We start from the raw sequence: 21,074 nt of genomic DNA, 5'->3' as shown, positions 1-21,074 counted from the left end.
GAGCACCTACTGTGAAGAAACAATTTTGACTCCTTCTCGCGACCGCGTCGCCCCCGCGGGCGACCGGCCGCGCCTCCAGCGCCTCCTCCCCGAGCCCCCCCCCCCCTTCCCTCTCTCCTTGCCGCTGTCGCTGGCGTCCGGCCGGGCCTGGCCCGGGCGGCGCTGGCGGCGGAGGCCTCTGGCCTTTCCCCTCGCGGGTCGCTCCGATGCGGGGCGGGGCGGCGCTGCGGGGTGCTCCCAGGCGGCGGCGGTCCGGCGCGGCGGCGGTGCTCTCCGGCGTGGTGGCGGGGGATTTTCTGGGCGGTGGCGCTGCAGTTGGCGGCGGGGCGGCGCGGCGATGCGATCTGGCGGCGCCCGCTCGGCCCAGATCTGGGCCCTTCGGGCCCCATCTGGGTCTGGGCGGGCCGGCGGCGGGGAGGGTCGTCGGTGTGGCTTCCGGGAGGCAGGGGAGCGGCGATGGGTGGGTGGATGCTGGCGGCGCTGGTGCCGCCCTGCTGCAGCGTGGCCGGCGGGGCTTTACGGGCCCAAATCGGGCCTGGCTGGGCCAGGGGTGGCCGGGTATGCCCTGCTGCTGCGACCGCGACGGTGCCGGAGACTCGGGCCTCCCGCACGACTGCGGTGGAGGTAGTTTCCTCCCGCGTGGCTCCGGTGCTGCTGCTCCTGTCGCCTCGTGCGTCTCTCTCCATCCTCTTGGCCTCGTGGTGGTGATCTCGGTGAGGCGACGTGGGTGGCGTCAAGACCGCGGTGGCGCATGCTGGTGGGCGGCGAGGTGGCTGGTTGGCTTCGGCCTGGTTGGGCGGTGGGGCTTGGAGTGCGAGAGAAATCCCTTGCCGGCTCTCTTCCGGCTCCGATGCGGTAACACCTGCGGTTGCCACCATCCCTTCTTGGAGGGTGTCGGATGTATCCATCCCTCACTTCCTTTCGCGTGCCGGGGGAAACCCTAGGACACGTCCGGGCAGCAGCGTCGTCGACTTCGCATCCCTTGCTGGAGGTGCTGCTTGGTACGCGGCGGGTCGGAGCCTGGGTCTGTGGTGGGTCAATTTCGGAGGGCGCAGCAGTGGCGGGTCATCCGCGCTTTGTCGAGCTGCCGTTGTTGGCATTTCTTTTTTCTTTGTTCTTTCTCTTTCTTTTGGGCTTGTTGTGCTTCTCGCCCGAGCACTCCTCTGTATCGGTGTTGGTTGCTTTGTAATACAAAGTGGGGGAAAATCCTTTTTCGGTAAGTCAGATCCGTTATTTCAGGCGCTTCTTTCTCTGGTCTCCACTTCCGGTGTTACTGAAAATGGAATCTGGTTAACTGTCAAGTGGCAAAGCCTTGATGACTTTCAAGTCTCCAAGCTTCATTCTGCATCGCAAGTTTCAAAGATTCTCCAAGGCAAAGCCTGGATGACTTTCAAGTCTAGATGGCTCACGAAGTCACCGGTCTTATATAGACTACTGATCCACTGATCACATCGGATCAAGCATGGATGCAAGTAGTGGATCAGTACTTTATTATACAGCCAAGGGAGTAGTTGTGTAGAGTAATACTGATCCAATGTCCACATGTAGATCAAGAATTCTAGGAATGGATATGAAAGTAGCGGGCGACTATAAAGATGCACAGGATGAATCACATCAATCACAGAATTAAACGTCTCAATCCACCTTACCATTCCCCCACGGCGCCTGCATCACCATCGTGTTGCTTCTTGTGCTGCACGCAGCTCACCGTCCGTGGAGTCGCGTCGTAAGTGCTGGTGCCGTGAAAGGACGACTAGCACGCTACAGCTCCCCAGTGAGTTCTCCTTGCCCTCTTGTTCGAGAGCCTGATCAGTCGTGAGTCCATTCCTCCACGAAACTGTCCAAGTATGTGTGATAGAAAATATATGCATCCTCTTGGCACTCTCAGTTCCACACTTCCCCTAGTCCTTGTCCTCTGCTCCCTTGTCCATGCATCTTCATTAGGTGCTACGGCACTCCAAAATGATTCGAACACCGATCTCCATGCTCTCCGCTGCCTTAAACTCCATCTCACCAGCTCTGCTGGACTCTTAGCCTCCTGGAAAAATGATTCGCTGCAGTTCTGCGGTTGGTCCGGTGTTACTTGCAGCAAGAGACACGCATCTCGTGTCGTTGCACTGGACCTCGAGTCCCTTGACCTCAATGGACAGATACCGCCTTGTGTAGGCAATCTCACTTTCCTCAGGAGAATCCACATCCCAAACAATCAACTTACTGGCCAAATACCACCTGAACTTGGCCGTCTAAATAGGCTGCGGTACCTTAACCTCAGCACAAATCATCTTGGTGGCATGATCCCGAGCACTCTGTCTTCATGCTTTCGCCTTCAAATTATTGATCTTGGGAGCAACTCCCTTCATGGTGAGATCCCCCCAACCCTGAGCGGATGTTCACATATCCAACAGCTCAACTTGGGTCACAACATGCTTAGAGGAGGTATCCCACAAGGGTTGGGGATGCTCCGCAACCTTTCCATTTTGGATCTTGCTAGCAATAGTCTGACGGGCAACATTCCACTTTCACTTGGAAGCAGCTCTTATCTTCATTCTGTTGTTCTCACAAACAATAGCCTCACAGGACCTATCCCGCCTCATCTAGCTAATAGTTCATCACTTCAACTTTTATCCTTGACAAGAAATAGCCTGGGTGGAGAGATTCCTTCTGCGCTGTTTAACAGCACGTCACTTCAAAAGTTATCACTAGGACTGAACAACTTTATTGGGTCCATACCAGCTTCGTCGAACATTGATTCACCCTTACAATACCTTATCTTGCAATCAAATAATCTTTCTGGCACCATACCTCCTTCTTTAGGGAATTTTTCTTCCCTTCGCCTCCTCTCGCTAGCAGATAATAATTTCCAAGGTAGAATCCCGATGAGTATAGGCAATATTCCATACCTGCAAGTACTAGATCTCACTTATAACTTCTTGTCAGGGACTGTCCCTGGCACTCTCTACAACATGTCAGCACTTACATACCTTGGCATGGGTACAAACATACTTGTAGGGGAAATTCCATATAACATCGGGTATACCCTTCCAAATATCCAGACTTTGATTATGCAAGGAAACCAATTCCAAGGCCAAATCCCCACTTCACTAGCCAACACAACCAATCTTCAGATGATTGACCTCCGAGAGAATCAATTCCATGGTGTTGTTCCTTCTCTTGGAACTCTTATTGGTCTAGTCGATCTAGATCTAGGTGGGAATCAACTTGAAGCAGGAGATTGGTCTTTCTTATCCTCATTGAGCAATTGCACACAACTGATGAAGTTGCGTTTGGATGAAAATAACCTTCAGGGTGTCTTGCCCAAGTCCATTGGAAGCCTTTCAAAAAGCTTAGGGTTACTGCTATTGAGATCAAATAAAATATCTGGCATTATACCACAGGAGATACAGTACTTGACAAGCCTCGAACTTCTTTACATGGACCAGAATTTGCTTACTGGATATATTCCTGAATCACTTGGAAATCTTCCAAACCTGTTTGTCTTGAGCTTGTTCAAGAACAAACTTTACGGATCAGTTCCGCTTTCTGTTGGTAATCTGAGTCAACTGACTGAGCTCTATTTACAGGAAAATAATTTGAGTGGTTCTATCCCAGGAGCTTTAGCAGGCTGCAAAAAGTTGGAACAACTGAACCTCTCTTGTAACAGCTTTGATGGAAGAATACCAAAGGAGCTCTTTACTCTTGTCTCGCTTTCCCAGTGTCTGGACTTGTCTCACAACCAACTCTCTGGACAGATACCTCTGGAGATTGGCAGCCTGAAAAATCTTGGGCCACTGAATATTTCCCATAATCAACTGTCTGGACAAATACCCCCCACTCTAGGTCAGTGCGTCCGTTTGGAGTCCCTCCGCATGGAGGGTAACCTCTTTCACGGGAAAATCCCTCACTCCTTCAAAAGTTTGGGAGGAATCATTGAGATGGATCTATCTCAAAACAACTTATCTGGTGAAATCCCTGATTTCTTCAAGTTCTTCAAGTCTATGAAGCTTCTCAATTTGTCCTTCAACAATCTCGAGGGTCCAGTACCGGCAGATGGGATATTTCAGAATGGGAGCAAGGTTTTCATTCAAGGGAACGTGAAGTTATGTACCAGCATTCCATTGCAACAGCTGCCATTTTGCAATGCAGAGGCATCCAAACAAAGGAATGCCTCCAGCATTTTCAAGATAGTAGGATTTACAATTCTCTCTTTGGTCCTGTTATCATGCTTTGCAACCATTATTTTGAAGAAGAGAAAGAAACTCAAACAAGCAGCTCATCCATCCTGCAAAGAGTTGAAGAAGTTCACATATGCAAATTTAGTGAGAGCAACAAATGGTTTCTCACCAGATAACTTGGTCGGTTCAGGAAAATATGGGTCTGTGTACAGGGGTAGAATTGAATCTGAAGAACATGAAGTTGCCATCAAAGTTTTCAAACTCAATCAACTCGGAGCACCAAAAAGCTTCATTGCTGAGTGCAAGGCGTTGAGAAACACTCGTCACAGGAATCTTATAAGGGTGATTACAGCATGCTCAACCATTGATCCAACAGGACATGATTTCAAAGCTATTGTTCTTGAATATAGTGTTAACGGCGACCTGGAAAGTTGGCTCCATCCAACAGCCCATGAGGTTGGTCGGAGAAAGCCATTGAGTTTCGGTACAAGAATAGTAATAGCAGTGGACATAGCTGCTGCTTTGGATTATCTGCATAACCAATGTGTGCCTCCTATGGCACACTGTGATCTGAAGCCTAGCAATGTCCTTTTGGATGATTTCATGGGCGCCCGTGTTGGCGATTTCGGGTTGGCTAAGTTTCTGCATAGTCATAATTCTTCGGACATTCATAGTTCTACGAGCTTAGTGGGGCCAAGAGGATCGGTTGGATACATTGCACCAGGTAATAATTTCTAAAGAGAGGTTGCTTTGTTTTTAATTAAAAAATATGCAAGTTGTGTTAATTGATTGTTTGAATAACTTATGCATACTGCAGAATATGGCTTTGGGAGCAAAATCTCCACTGAGGGCGATGTATTTAGCTATGGAGTCATCATCTTAGAAATGCTAACAGGAAAGCGTCCAACTGATGAGATGTTTAAAGATGGCCTGACCCTTTACAAATTTGTTGAAAAATCATTTCCTCAAAAGATTGAGGAGATTCTAGACCCTAGAATAGTTCCAGGTTATAGAGATGAAGGTGAAGATGCAGGCGGTAATTCAGACCGGGAAACTCATCCAATGGTTGCAATGAGCTGCATCATAAAGCTCATTGAGCTTGGGTTGTTGTGCTCTGCGGAGACACCTAAAGATCGGCCAACTATGCAGGAAATATACAAGAAGTTATCGCAATCAAAGAATCATTTTCAGCATTGCAGGGCTGAGGAAAAGAAAAATGCATATGGTGCCTTGAAGAAGACTAGTTTACGTTTCTTGACTAAGTACTTCTTTTGTCCAAAAGGGAAAGTCTGTTGTGAAGCTTTTCCTAGCCTGCCCCTCCCCTGTAGCTTGTGATTTTTCTTTTGCTTTGCCGCGCCTCATGGCATCACTGTAAACCCTACCTATCTAAATATAATGAAGCAGCCCAGCTGCATTCGTCCAAAAAAAAAGTCTATTGTGTATGCAAATTTCAGCCAACCTAGCTCCATGGAATAATGTGTTCAGCCTTGAAGCTTTCCTGTCTTACTCTGTTTTTTTTTTCTGACACCTAATAATAAACTAGTAGTACTATTTATTCCGTTTCTCTGTTTTTCAATTTGCTTGCTATTGCCAGGCATGCATATATTGCTCTCTGCTTAAAAGGGTGTATTGTACTTAACATGAAGATTAAGACAGTTAAAAGTAGCACGGCAGTAGATAAAGGTAGTAAGTCCATTTCATATATTGCCAGGCATGCATATATTTCTGGTTTTTAAATAACAGAAATATTGAAGCCCGCCATCTATAGAACTGGTTATATAATCTTAACGCGTTTAATATTTGAAAACCAGGTTAAATTGCCCCCAAGGCGGTGTGGCATGGTTCGGCTAGTTAACCTCCTAATATTCCAAAACCAGGTTGAATCACAGCCTAAGGTCGTTTGGCATGGCAGTGTTGACGGGGTGGATTCAACTCAACGTGGCTTTGATGGCTTTCCAAGTCTGTACATATACAAGATATTATTTTCACCGACCTATATGTACAAAGGGGCGGTGGCTGCTCTGAAACCTTTGGTCAAACGGGTGGTGGGCGTTCATGCCGATCCAGGGTCGCCGGTCGCCGTTGGACCTGCCGGCAAGCACACCGCTGGTGGAGGGCGCGAGCGCCTGGTCGGCCACTGGTCTTTCTCACGGTCCGCGCCCAACGATCCCGCATCTAGAAGCATCCTCGAAATCGGGTTCGAGGTCAGGATTCAGGATTGAAGAGAGCGAGAGGGTGGTAATATGCTGCGAAAGCAACTACGGAGGGGAATTTTTGGTGTATGGGACCCTATATGGGAAAAAAAATTAGTAATTCAACAAAAGGTCGAAAATTCCTGAAAATATTTTTGAAATAAACTTGACCTTCTATTGTACTCGTGAGAAATAAAATCCATAAAAAGAAATATCCCTTTGACTTCTTTAAAAAAAGACAAATTTTTGGCTAAAATAGTGTGAATAATGACCTATAATAGCAAATAAATTTTGTCTTTTTTGCTGTGAGGTCAACTTTTGTTTTTTTTTCTGCGAGATTTATATACTAGTGCAAAAGTAAGTCAAGTGTTTTGTCAAAATAGTTCTTACCTATTTTGACTTTTTATTAAAATATTTAAAAAAAATCCTCATATAGGGTGCATATATGACCAGGAACCAAAGTGTATTTCCCCTATATCTGTTTGTATTCAACTCAGTTGCGTGAGTGTTACAGACGGAAGAAATTTCAGGCCAGTTGATTGACCAGTGGCGGACTGAAACCTCGAGTGCCAAATATCCTAAAAAGCCAGCACGCATGTCTAGATATATGTATAGCCAGTCTCGGTTGGGAGGAGTCCAACCTGCTACCGTGCTATGTACTACTACAAGTGGATCAGATCAACGACTCACTCCAAGGAATTCATTCAAGTCGTATCAATCCCAGAGCAGAGCACGCGTTCATGGACGATGATGGATGTCAACGTCCCATTTCCCATCGAAACGTATGTTGGCTGCATGTAGTATATGTTCTTTTTCCTCCAAAAAGATCACTAACGTACCTACTCCTACATCATACGTACCTCTCAAAACGAAAATTTAGCGCACACCTTTATTTGTTAAAGTAGATTGGAACAGTACAAAGATCAATAACATGACAGCGCTGAGATTACGGAGGTGTTTGGTTTAGGAAAGGAAACGCAAACGCAATTGCAATCAAATAGCAGCGTCACTGTAAACGGTATCGACCAAAATCGCAAAGATTGTCGCTTGCCTTCCTGTCCACCTCCCGAAGAAATCTCCTTAGCGCCTCCTCCCCGAGCATGTTTCCGCCATGGGGCTCCGGCCGCCAGAGGGAGCTCGCTACCAGTGACGGCTGGGTCGTCCAATAGGTCATTCGACGTCAACGAGCCCTCGATGCGGAAGAATGCCTGGGTGGTCGGGCTAAAATATGGAAGCGTTCCTACTCTTCAAACAGGGAGAGCCACAGGTATATATTGATATCTGACGAGAGACGTCTTGTGGCGTTACAGAGAGAGGGATCGTTGGAACGAACCCAAGAGATACATGCGGGATAGGGAGAAGAGGTAGAAAGTTAAAACAATAAATCAACTCTATCTCTAACTACCTAGACTTGCCATACAAGACATACGGCGCAAGTACAATGTATCGTGACTCTATGATGTTTAACACTCCCCCATAATCAAAACCGAACTAGGTTGAGATTACGACAAAATTCTTCAAAGCTCCTGGTCGGTAGTGCTTTTGTGAACCCGTCTGCAAGTTGATCCTTGGATGGAATGAACCGGATCTCTAACTCTTTGTTTGCAACTCTTTCTCTGACAAAATAAAAATCTATCTCTATATGTTTGGTTCTGGCATGAAAAACTGGATTATCAGACAAATAAGTTGCTCCAAGATTGTCACACCAAAGAAGTGGAGTTTCAGTTTAAAATATTCCAAGCTCTTTTAAGATAGCTTGAACCCAAATGATCTCAGCGGTAGCATTTGCCAATGCTTTGTACTCGGCTTCAGTACTGGACCTGGACACAGTAGCTTGTTTCTTTGCACACCAAAAAATCAGATTTGGTCCATGAAAGATAGCAAATCCCCCCGTGGACCGACGATCATCCACACACCCAGCCCAATCCGCATCAGAGAAGGCACTGACTCGACTGGAGGAGGATTGATTTATCATGAGACCCACACTTATTGTATTCTTTACATACCTTAGGATACGTTTTGCTGCTATCCAGTGAGCTGTGGTAGGTGCATGCAGAAATTGACAAACTTTATTGACTGCAAAGGAGATGTCAGGCCTAGTAAGAGTTAAATACTGAAGTGCACCAACAATACTCCTGTAGCTGGTACTGTCTTCCTGATTCAGGAGGTATCCTGCTGTCAGGGAGAGAGGTTCTGAGTTAGACATAGGAGTTGGTGAGGATTTGCAATCCTGCATGCCAATTCTACGCAAAAGATCAGTAACATATTTTCCTTGTGACAGATGGATGCCATGCTCAGTCTTCTGAACTTCAATACCGAGGAAGTAGTGCAAGTCTCCTAAGTCTTTGAGAGCAAAGTTTGTCCTGAGATCATTTAACGGGGCTGTCACTGCAGCACTGGATGAGCTAGTAACAATAATATCATCAACATAAATGAGAACAAATATGGCAGTATGAAACTTATTGTAAATAAACAAAGATGTGTCAGACTTGGAAGGAGCAAAACCAAGTGCTTGCAATTTCATACTCAACCGTGAGTACCATGCTCGAGGGGCTTGCTTGAGTCCGTACAGGGCCTTATCAAGCTTGCAGACATGGAACGGTGCATTTTTATCCTCAAAGCCAGGAGGTTGTTTCATGTACACCTCTTCTTTCATAACACCATGAAGAAACGTGTTTTGTACGTCTAGCTGTCTGAGACACCATCCCTTGGGAACAGCAACAGAGAGCACAAGACGAATAGTAGCTGCTTTGATGATGGGACTGAAGGTGTCCTCGTAGTCAATGCCATAGGGTTGTTTAAAACCCTTTGCAACTAGGTGAGCTTTGTAGCGATCAATAGAACCATCAGATTTCCTCTTAATTCTGTAAACCCATTTGCAGTCAATGAGATTTGTACCTTCTCGACAAGGGACAAGATGCCATGTCTTGTTACGTTTCAAAGTAGAGAATTCTTCCTCCATTGCATGTTTCCAGCGCGAGTCACCAAGAGCTGCAGCTAAAGTCTTAGGCTCACCAGATTCTCCTGTTAAACATGTGAGACCATATTTGGAAATATTTTTGTAATTGATTCTTGTAGTGACTCCCTTTTGCAACCTGGTGTGTGGTGGCGTAGGAGACGCTGCAGTGGGCGCAGCCACAGAAGATCCAGTCGGCTGGAGCGAATCAGCCGCAACGGATCCCGAAGGCGACCCAGGGGCGCTGACAGCGTCCGATCCCGAGGGCGCGTCGTGGGCCAGGCGAACCCGCCTCGAGAAAGAGCGAAGCGTCTACCACGCGCGGGTGGTCGAGCGAGACCGCGTGGGTGGAGGGCCCGGGCGTGGGAGACTGACACGTGGAGGCCTCTGGCTGGTTGAGCCGGCGTGCATGCAGCGGGTGGGAAATCCTGGTGGAGGCCCCGCCGACCGCACGGATCCTGCGGTAGCTGGGTGCCCTGCACCGGACGCGCCTGGCGCAACCTCCTGGGAGAATCCCGCGGGCGATCGCGCTGCAGGAGGCAGCGATCCCGAAGCAGATACTCCAGGGGAATCCGTGCACATAAAATGTTGCAGTGTATTTCTTCTTGATTTTCTGCTGGATTTTCATCATTTTCTTCGCTGGGTCTCGCTGAAACAGTAAACTCAGGCACACCATTAGGAGAGTTGGACAAATATTGATCATTGCAATTATTTTCTTCCCCACTAGATGCACCGAAGAGATGTGAGGGCAAGAGAAGGATTTCTTTTCTAAGGAGAGCTCCCGCATTAGGATGAAGACTGGAGAAAGGAAATTGTGTTTCATCAAAAACCACATCGCGGGAGATATACACTCGTCCGGTGGAGACATCTAAGCACTTGACTCCTTTGTGTTGTGCACTATAGCCAAGGAAAACACATCGTTTTGATCGGAACATGAGTTTCCGATTGTTATAGGGACGAAGATTGGCCCAACAAGCACGCCCAAACACACGAAGTGGTGCATAGTCAGGTTTGACATGTAAAAGGTGTTCGGTAGGAGTTTCATTCTTGATAACACGACTAGGAAGAATATTGATAAGGTGTACGGCGGTGAGAAAGGCTTCGTCCGAAAATTTCAGTGGCATAGATGCGGCAGTAAGTAATGCGAGGCCTACTTCAACAATGTGTCTCTGTTTGCGTTCAGCAGACCCATTTTGCTGATGAGCGTGAGGACATGAAACATGATGAGATATTCCCAACTTTTGAAAGAATGAGTTGAGTTTCTCATATTCGCCACCCTAGTCAGACTGGATGGCGATGATTTTGCTATCAAACTTTCTTTCAACAAGTGCTTGAAAGTTGTGGAAGACTTGAAATACATCGGATCTTTTCTTGAGAAGATAAATCCACGTATACTTGCTAAAATCATTAATGAAGCTAACATAATATGCATGTTTACCAACAGAGATAGGAGCAGGACCCCACACATCAGAAAAAATGAGTTGTAATGGTTTGGTAGAAACACTAGTTGAGACAGGATATGGTAATTGATGACTTTTGGCTCTTTCGCACGAATCACAAATTGTTTCAGAATTATGCTCTCCAACAACTGGGAGTTTATTCTTGGTAAGTACTTGCTTGACAATAGTAAAGGAAGGATGACCTAAATGGGCATGCCATCGCTCTAAGGAGAGTCTAATGGTGGTACAAACTTGTTTATTGAATCTGCTAACTTTGGGAATCAATGGGTAGAGTCCATCCACGCATCTACCTCGGTAGAGGATTTGCCTCGTGACCTGATCCTTGATCAAGAAAAAGAAGGGGTGAAACTCTAAAAACACATGATTGTCAAGAGCAATATGATGAACCGATAAGAGATTCTTTGATGAACTATGGTAGTGATGAATATTATATCTCTATGAGGGGAATGAATAACTTAATGACCAATATTGCTTATATCCATACTTGTTCCATCAGCATTGTGAACTTGATCTTGCCCATGATATCTCTCATGCATTGTGACCTTCTCGAGCTCGTGGGTGATGTGATCAGTTGCTCCAGAGTCCACATACCAATTGGTGTCTACAACATAGGATGTGTTGGCTGCCGCAACAACCTTCTTCTTCTGAGAGTTGTCTTCAGCATACCTCCACTTGCATTCGTTAGCTATATGATTAGTTTTCTTACAGATCTGACACTTGCCTTCGTACTCATCATACCCACAAAAATTGTTGTTGTTGTAGTGGTTTTGGCAGCCCCTATTGTTGGTGTAGAAGGGTCGGCCTCCTCCCTGAAGATTGTTGTTGGAGTAGTGGCTGCCACGGCCGCCACCATAGTGGTTGCTGTGGTTGCCATAGTAGCCTCCTCCGCCGCCGCCGTTGTTGGGTTAGCCTCCGCCACCACCGTTGTTGGGGTACTGGCTGTCGCCATCGTTCCCAGGGCCACGACGAGGACCGCCGCCGCAGTAGCCCTTGGACGAGCCGCCTCCACGTGCACGTGATGCAGCGTTGGCTGAAGATTTGAAGGCACCAGCACCCGTGCCCTGGAACATCTCTACCCTCTGATCGAAGGTGGCCACCATGCCGAAGAGCTCATCGACGGTGATGTCGTCTGGACGGACATCAAGTGCAGAGATGATTGGCTGATAGTCCATGTCAAGACCGGATATGATGTGGGAGACGAGTTCGTTCTCTGTGATGGGTTTTCCCGCTACAGCCAGCTCATCAGCGAGACCGCGCATATGCTCGAAGTACACATTGGCGGATTGGGTTCCCTTTTGGGCAGTGGTGAGAGATATCCGAACGTGATTGGCTTTGGATCTGGATTGGGCAGAGAACATGTTGGCAAGAGCTGACCATATGGCGGTAGAGGTTTCTAGGGATGCTACCTGAACTAATACCTCCTTGGAAAGGTTTCGGAGTAGGTAGCCAATGATCTGCTGATCTTGGATCATCCAAGGCGCATAAGCAGGATTTTGGAACAACCTGATATTTTCCCTCGGAGTTTTTGCTGGTTAGGGTTCTTGGTGGTTCGGCTATGGTTTTGTCGATGTACCTAAAGAATCCGGCCCCCATGATCTGGGAGCGGGCTTGAGCATGCCAGAGTATGTAGTTGGATCGGGTAAGTGGTTCGGAAACATTGTTGTTGAGGCCGGAGGAAACGACGGATGAAGAGGTCGACATGCTAGAGTTTGAGGAAGGGGATGGCTAGACGAGATGGAAGAAGGTGGCTCTGATTACCATGTAAAATATGGAAGTGTTCCTACTCTCCAAACAGGGACAGCCGCAGGTATATATTGATATCTGACGTCTCGTGGCGTTATAGAGAGAGGGGTCGTTGGAACGAACCCAAGAGATACATGCGGGATAGGGAGAAGAGATAGAAAGTTAAAACAATAAATCAACTCTATCTCTAACTACCTAGACTTGCCATACAAGACATACGGTGCACGTACAATGTATCGTGACTCTATGATGTTTAACAAGACGGCCGTGTCGTTATTCCATTACGACGGGTACCCAGCGTAATCAACTTTGAATGAGTATTTAACCAAAAACTACCACAATTCACGGAACCGTGACAAAAAACTACCACTTTATGATTTTGTGCGAAAAACTACCGCTTTTTTCCTAAACCGCGGCAAAAAACTACCAAGTCTGAAAAGAGCCCGATTTGGCTCTTTTAAGCGCGTTTCTGACAGAGTTGGCCCACACTTAATAAGCAGGCTAAAAAAGCAATCGGGTCCCTGTTTTTTTTCAAAAAGCAATCCAGTCCTTGTGAGGCCGTCGGCCAGGGGCGCGGCTATGGGCACGACCAGGGGCGCTGCGGGGCCAGGCGAGCGGCCACGGGCGCGGCCAGGGGCGCGGCAGGGCCAGGCGCGCGGCCAGGGGCGCGCGGCCACGGGCGCGGCCAAGCCAGGAGCGCGGCAACGGGCGCGGCCAGGGGCGCGCGGCCACGGGCGCGGCGGGCGGGGCCAGGCGCGCAGCCGCGCGGCCACGGGCGCGACCACGGGCGCGGCGGCTGCGACTACTTCGGCGGGTCGGTCATGGCAAACTCACCGGAGGCGGGGCAGGAAGGGCAGGCATGTCCTCTCTGGCGGGGATGGGCTCGACGACCCAGTACATCATGGAGCTGACGTTGTTGTCGACGCTGGCGCCGGCGTTCCAGCGGAGGAACCTGCCGTTGGCGCGGAGGTAGCGGCCGACGACGTTGTGGAGCAGGACGATGTCGTCCCCGAAGCCCGACTCACGGCTTGCCACATGACGGCCTCCACGCCCAGCTGGTCGTAGTCGCACAGCTCCACGCGGAGGCCCCGGTGGCCGAGCCTCGCCGGCGTGGCCGTGGCGGCGACCAGCGAGGTAGCGGCCGTAGGCGGCGCTGTGGAGGAGCAGACGCGGGCCGCCGAAGTAGTCGCAGCCGATTGCTTTTCCGAAGAAAAACCAGGGACCCGATTGCATTTTTAGCCTGTTTATGTGTGGGGTCGGGCAGTCAGATTCGCGTTTAACCCAGGCAAAGCGAGCAGTTTTCACACTTGGTAGTTTTTTGCCACGGATTAATAAAAAAGTGGTAGTTTTCGGGACAAAATCGTAAAGTGGTAGTTTTCTGTCACGTTTCCGCGAATTGTGGTAGTTTTTGGTTAAATACTCACTTTGAATAGAGTGGGAACCGATACCAGAGTTATCCGATTACGGAGCGATCTAAATAAACACGATTCAGCGCTATCCGTTACCACCGTTATCGAATAACGTTACAAAACTGCAAACCAAACACCTCCTACATGGCCACATAGAGGCAACACGGCGGTAACCGCAGCAAGCATTTGCTCGTAGCGCCTGAACAGTTGGCAATAATTCAATATTCTTCCGGAAGAGGAGGGCTTCTGCAGTTCGTACGGTGGGTGCCTGATGAAGGAGTACATGTTTAAGTGCCGTAGGCGAACTCTCGGGACTTGCCGGGGTCTTTAGTATCTTTGGAGGATGCTTACCGACTGCCGATTGAATTGTGCTACTACACGAAGAATTAAAAACAAATTGTTTAGATCACTAGAGTAGTGATCTAAACGTCTTATATTTATTTACAGAGGGAGCATCTTCGAGGGTGTGCAGTTGTCATGGCATGTTAACGTAGATCCATAGTTTCAAGAGTTGGGCGTGGCGGACAATCGCGACAAGATCCACGCGCACCTTCGGGAACTGGAAGATCAGAATCTTTGCAAACTTTCTGATCAGGATGTGTTTCCGGCGAAGGTTCGCAAGTTACAGGTTGATGAAGCATGCTACATGAACCTCCATGAACTGAATGCTTAGGATCTTCCACGATGTGTGCTGATGGCTCGTCGACTACATGTTTATGCACCCGGAACTGCTGCACACACGATGAACAGTCCGGACGTCAATTGCATGATGACCCATCCTAGTGATGTGTTGTCGTCTATTGCATGCATGGACGACTTGATTGTCTCGTCATGCAAACATCGTGCATATGTTGTCGTGTGTATAGCAGTACTCTTATGCATCCGACCATTAGGCTCAGAAGTCAGGTGCGTACCATCAGGAACTGAATGTTTAGAAATCGCATAGCACTACCTAATTGAGTGGGCCAGCAGCAAGTTACCTGGAGCGGCTGGAGGCTGAACGGCAGGAGCAGCCGGAGTGCCAGTTCCTGGAGCTGCAGCCGGCATGTCGCACAGGCGGCCGGTGAAAAGCTATTGTCCAGATCCGAGAAAGTGCGGTGACACTAGATGAATCTGTGATTGATGATATACCTTAATTACAGGCAGCGGAGAATGATATTCTCTCTGCACTGTTTACTGAAAAAGAGGTTCTTCAGGCAATATCACAAATGAAACCGAATAAAACACTGGGACCAGATGGATTTCCAACTGAATTCTATAAGAAATGTTGGCATATTATTAAAGATGATCTTATGCTTATGTCTCACAATTTTTTCAACGGTCATTTCGAGCTATTTCATCTTAACTTCGGTACGATAACACTGTTACCAAAGAAAGATGAGGCAGTTCGGATCGAACAATTCCGGCCCATATGTCTGCTGAATGTGAGTTTCAAAATTTTCACAAAGGTTGGAACCAATAGATTCACACAAATTGCTCATTCAGTGATCCAACCAAGCCAGACAACGTTCATGCCGGGGCGACACATACTGGAAGGGGTGGTCGTTCTGCATGAAACGCTTCATGAGATTCACTCGAAGAAACTGGATGGGGTTATCTTCAAAGTGGATTTTGAGAAGGCGTATGATAAAGTAAAGTGGCCTTTTCTTCGGCAGGCAATGCGCATGAAAGGTTTCAGTGAAGCCTGGAGGAACCAAGTGGATACCCAACTCCAGAAGGGTAGTGTCGGAATCAAGGTGAACGATGATATCAGTCATTACTTTCAGACACATAAGGGGTTGAGACAAGGGGATTCCATGTCTCCTCTTCTGTTTAATATTATGGCAGATATGTTGGCCGTCATTATTGGCAGGGCTAAGAAGCATGGCCATGTAGAGGGGTTAGTTCCTCATCTAGTCGATGGAGGGGTATCCATTCTACAGTATGCTGATGACACTATCCTATTCATGGAACATGACATGGCTAAGGCACGTAATATGAAACTTATCTTATGTCTCTTCGAACAATTGTCTGGCTTAAAAATTATTTTTCATAAGAGCGAGTTGTTTTGCTTTGGGAAGGCCAAAGACGAGGAACACACTTATAGACAATTGTTCGGATGTGAATTAGGTGCTTTACCATTCAGTTACTTGGGTATACTGATTCACCACCGTAAGTTATCCAATAAAGAATGGAAGTGTATTGAAGAATGAATTGAAAAAAAACTTAGCTGCTGGAAGGGCAAGCTTATGTCATATGGAGGTCGGCTAGTCCTGATTAACTCGGTACTGACTAGTATGCCGATGTTTCTACTTTCGTTCTCCGAAATTCCGAAAGGGGTTCAGAAGCAACTTGATTTCTTTAGATCTCGGTTCTTCTGACAGTCTGATGAGGCGAAGAGGAAATACAGTCTCGCGCGATGGGATATTCTTTGCCGACCTAAAGACCAAGGGGGTCTCGGTATTGAGAACTTAGAAATTAAGAATAAATGTTTTATGAGCAAATGGCTATACATGCTAGAGACAGAGCCTGAGGGTATGTGGTCACAAATCCTGCGCAATAAGTATTTACACTCGAAAACACTAGCCCAGGTTACCATGAGACCGACTGATTCACCATTTTGGAAGGGACTTATGAGAACGAAGGACTTGTTCTTTCGTAGGGTCAAATTCTTGGTTGGCAATGGGATGTAAACAAGATTTTGGGAGGATACGATGTTAGGAGAGACGCCCCTGGCCATCCAATATCCCACCCTTTATTATATTGTGCAACGTAAGGAGAATTACGTAGGCACAGTCCTTCAAACTGTCCCCTTGAACATTCAGTTCCGACGTGTGTTAGTTGGTGAGAGATGGACTGCCTGGATGCATTTGGTTCGGAGACTGATAGAAGTTCAACTCTCCGACCAGCCAGATTCGACACGGTGGAAGTTAACTAAGAATGCGAGTCCTACGGTGAAACCACTCTATATGGATTTGATTAATTCTGGCCCAATCTCAATATCGTTGTACATCTGGAGGGTTAAGGTTCCTTTGCGTATTAAAATCTTTATGTGGTTCGTCCACAAGCAAGTGATACTCACAAAGGACAACTTAACCAAAAGGCGATGGGTAGGAAGTTTGCGGTGCTGTTTTTGTGATCATGATGAAATAATACAACACTTATTTCTTGAATGCCCACTTGCCAAGTTACTTTGGAGAACGATTCATATAGCTTTCAACATTAATCCTCCAGTCGATATTGTGTCGTTGTTTGGGACGTGGTTAGCTGGGGTTGAACATATTACTGCGGCTCGTATTCGGATTGGAATATGTGCGCTATTATGGGCTATATGGAACTGCAGGAATGATATGACTTTTAATAGACAACACACTTTAACTTGCTTGCAGGTCATCTTCAGAGCTACAGCTTGGATCCCTACGTGGTCCTTACTCACTCCTATGGACTCCAGGGAGCCTTTGGTTACTGGGTGCAACCAATGGAAGATGGTAGCTCGGGTTATATTCAACCGGTTCGGATGGCGCTCACATAACAAGATAGGAGTCTAGGGAGCTTATCCTTCATATTACCGTATGGGTTACCTTTGTCAGCATGTAATTTTCCTTTTTTTACTTTGCTCTGCTCCGTTTGCGAGCTGTAAGACTATTATGACGATACTTCGTGGATTTCTAATAAAATGGTTGCATGCATCATCATGATGCAGAGGTCAGGGGCAATGCCTCCATTTCCAAAAAAGAGAGGAGAAGATCAAGTCCAATTTGTCTATGTGACATTTTTCTTGCCAAATCAGCGCGACTGGTGGGTCCGGCCAATTAGTTACGTCATCAAATCGCTTAGCATTTAGCATTAGTGTTCTTTTGCCACTGTCATTTTTTTGTACAGTGCAAAGTGTCACGTTTTTTAAAGTGGCGGTTTCATCCATTTTACTTTGTCCACCATCTGGTGAAGAATGGGAAGAAGATTGCTAACTTTGTGCCTAATGATGGTTGCGTGAACTTCATGTAGCAAATTGACGAGGTGCTGAATACCAGATTTGGCCTTAAGAGGCACGTCGTGGGAGATATCTCCTGTGTCAGGTTCAAAGTTGTCATGGTTTCCGGTGTCTCCCAGCGAGATTTTTTTTTATTTTGCATTTTTCATCTACTTCCATTCTTTATTATCTAGATCACCACTTAAATAAAGCCTCATAACTCAACAACATCATTTCAAATATGAAATTGCTTACCACACATACCATGTGGTGTCTCCCAGCGAGATTTGTTCCTTCTCGTAACAGTATTTTAAGAAAAAGACAATCCTACTCTTTATTATGAAGGGGTATGGGATAATTTCCACCGTCGATGTGTTTAGGGGGGTGTACCGAAGCAGAAGTGTATTTTAATACGGCCTACACATGATTTGGTAGTTTCATCTTTATGGTGTGATAAGAAGATATTTATTCCATATTTATTGACTGTATTAACAGAAATATTTTTCGCATCAATAGAAGCATTATTTATAGGGAAACGCTCCCTCTCTGTAGTCTGATACGAAACAAACGTCAGACCCCACGCGAACCATCGATGCCCGATTAATCCCACGGCCAGAGAGGTAGCACATGCATGCAATCCTTGTCGTTGCTAACCACCCGTAATTGACGCGGGCACCATCGCATGACCCCTGACCCCTCTCCTTTTTTGACTCCCCCTAATCCCTCTGCTGTTGCATCTCTCCCAGACCTTCGTTCGTCTCCCATCCCCCGTCCCTCGTCGTACCTCCCTTCGAGCACGCCGTCAACCATGTTGCCCCTGTCTGCTCCAGTTACACCGCCCAGATTTCACCTCCTGCGTGCCATTGCTTCCTTTCCACTTCGTGCCAAAGATGCAATCCATGGCCAACGCTGCAGTCGACCACACCACCCAGATCCGATTCCATGTGTGGATGTGCCGACCTACTTCTCCCAGCGACCCACCGACCCGAGTGACATTGGTACTGTGTCATTCCGGCATTAGGTGGTCGTTCTCGCCATATCCACCGGCCGGGTTGCGGGTTTGTTGCCTCGTCAGGTTGACTCGAGGTTTGAACTAGGTGTCGGAGTACCACCCGCTGGCCGAAGAACCAGTGGATCTGATCCTTTTCCTCTCTTCCACCCACCTCCGAATCAAAGGTATTGCATGCGCCCACCGTTCCATCATCATTTATCTCCACAAACGTATTATTCTCTGTCCATGCTTCATAAGCATCATATATGTGCTTCGGCATTCCAGTTTGTTTGCACAAATAGATGAATTTGGTTTGTAGATCACAAAATAATGCACACACATGTTGGTAACATTGGTTGCAAATTTCTAGTAACAATATTATATGCTTCCGTTAGGTATAAATTATGTTGAGTTAACAAGTAATTCATGCTTCTCAACATCCATGCTTCCTAATTTTACTCTATGTTTTCTTCGGTATATATAGTTTACAGCAATATAAACATACTTCTACCTTTTTATAATACCTTTTCTTACATTGTCAAGAGCAATATTTGCATTCAAACACTATCATCATGCTTCATATATTTCATATATTTGGTGATACATGGAGGCGATGGGCACCGCCTGAGACATATATGGAGCCGACCGATGCATGCACCTAGAAGTGTGATGACACCTCAATCTTCCCTACAATGAAGATGACCACACAGGAAGTGAAGCAAGCCTACAATCTATAGGAAACATGTGATATTCACTTAGAAGTAGTGGAAGTACTATTGGCGATTTCGAAGGAACTAAATGTGTATCATGCCTTAAATTTAGTGTACGAACGAATGAAGCAGTAAACAAACTTATGTTATGTTGAAGTAAAAATATTTTTATCATGGAAACATTTCTATTTGATGGAAGTAAAAAAAAATTGCGGATGGAAGCAAAGTTTATATTGTGTTGGAAACAAAATCTTGATGTGAATTCTTGTTTCATGGAAGCAAAGTACTTGGACATAATTCTTCGTTATATCAAAACCAATTTCAATTGCGACAGCAGCAAATTATCTCATCGGTGGAAGCAAAATTTTGTTGCGTTGAAAACAAAATAAAATTTTACATGGGATTAATTTTTTAATTACATCGAAGCAAATTTGTAGTACAGTAGCAGGAAGTTTTACTAATATGTAGAATAAAAGTTGAACAACGTTTCTCAAAATAAGCAAGTATACGAAGCATTATCAAGTCGTTGGACACCACATTATAGTGCATCATGTGTTAGTTGATTCATTAAGTATTTAACAAAAAATTCGCCAGAAAGATTGATGCAAATATGTATCGTGTAAGAAACATGCTATAGGAACACATGATGCACTATAATATTGACAAGTTGTTCCTGAATGAAGCTAATATGTAAACTGTTGGAAGCATGGAATGCGAATGTATGAAGCGTTGTTATTTTTCAGTAAGCATGAAATCAAATTTATTTTCTTTCAACATGGAAAGAAAATTTCATTCAGCATATGGAAGCAATTTTCGGTGCATACGGAGGCAAAATTCCAGTGGACAGAAGCATCCTTCAGATGGAAGTAAATCGCATTAAGCAGAAACCCATTATGCTAGATTAATCCCTTCTAAGTATGTAATTACTTTCCCGAAATTGCTCGGCTTCCTGAAAATCCGGGATAGTTTCCTCAAATCACATGGTAATGACTTGTATTGCAGCACCATCATTTCCAGATTAACTCAATCCATGCATCCAACGTTCCACACGCTTCTGATCCAACGACAACGCATTGGTCTGATGGAACGCTAGGGATCAATAGTCTGATCCCTAGTGCTTATTTCTAGGCTATTGTAGCATTCCTATGATATGTAAATATATTTTGATGTAGCAAAACCAGTATTTCCGTTTGACGGAACATTTATTTTTTGCAAAATAAATTGTACAGAAGCAAAATAATAATATACACAGGCACAAAATTGATTGATAAGAACTATAAGCACTTTTATTCCTAAAAACAATAATTTCACTTATTCATAGCCATCATCCTTGGACGTTGAACTAGCCGACCATGCGTGAGCTCCACGTGCATCGTCCTTGGACAAGTTTTGCCTTTTTTGGAGTTTTTTGGGTAAAAAAAAGGCCAATGAATGGTCGGACGTGTCCTAACTTGCATACTGTGTCGGAAATTGTTCAAACCCGGCATGGATT

The 21,074-nt window shown here is 46.2% G+C and overlaps 1 pseudogene; it reads left to right on the top strand.

Annotated features, from left to right (window-relative positions):
• The first annotated feature begins 1,663 nt into the window (after nt 1-1,663).
• Nucleotides 1,664-5,377, top strand: LOC123161028 (probable LRR receptor-like serine/threonine-protein kinase At3g47570; annotated as a pseudogene).
• The last annotated feature ends 15,697 nt before the right edge of the window (nt 5,378-21,074 follow it).

Source organism: Triticum aestivum, chromosome 7B (assembly GCF_018294505.1).
Source record: "Triticum aestivum cultivar Chinese Spring chromosome 7B, IWGSC CS RefSeq v2.1, whole genome shotgun sequence".
Classification (NCBI taxonomy): Eukaryota; Viridiplantae; Streptophyta; class Magnoliopsida; order Poales; family Poaceae; genus Triticum; species Triticum aestivum.
This window is presented reverse-complemented; position numbering and strand designations above follow the sequence as displayed.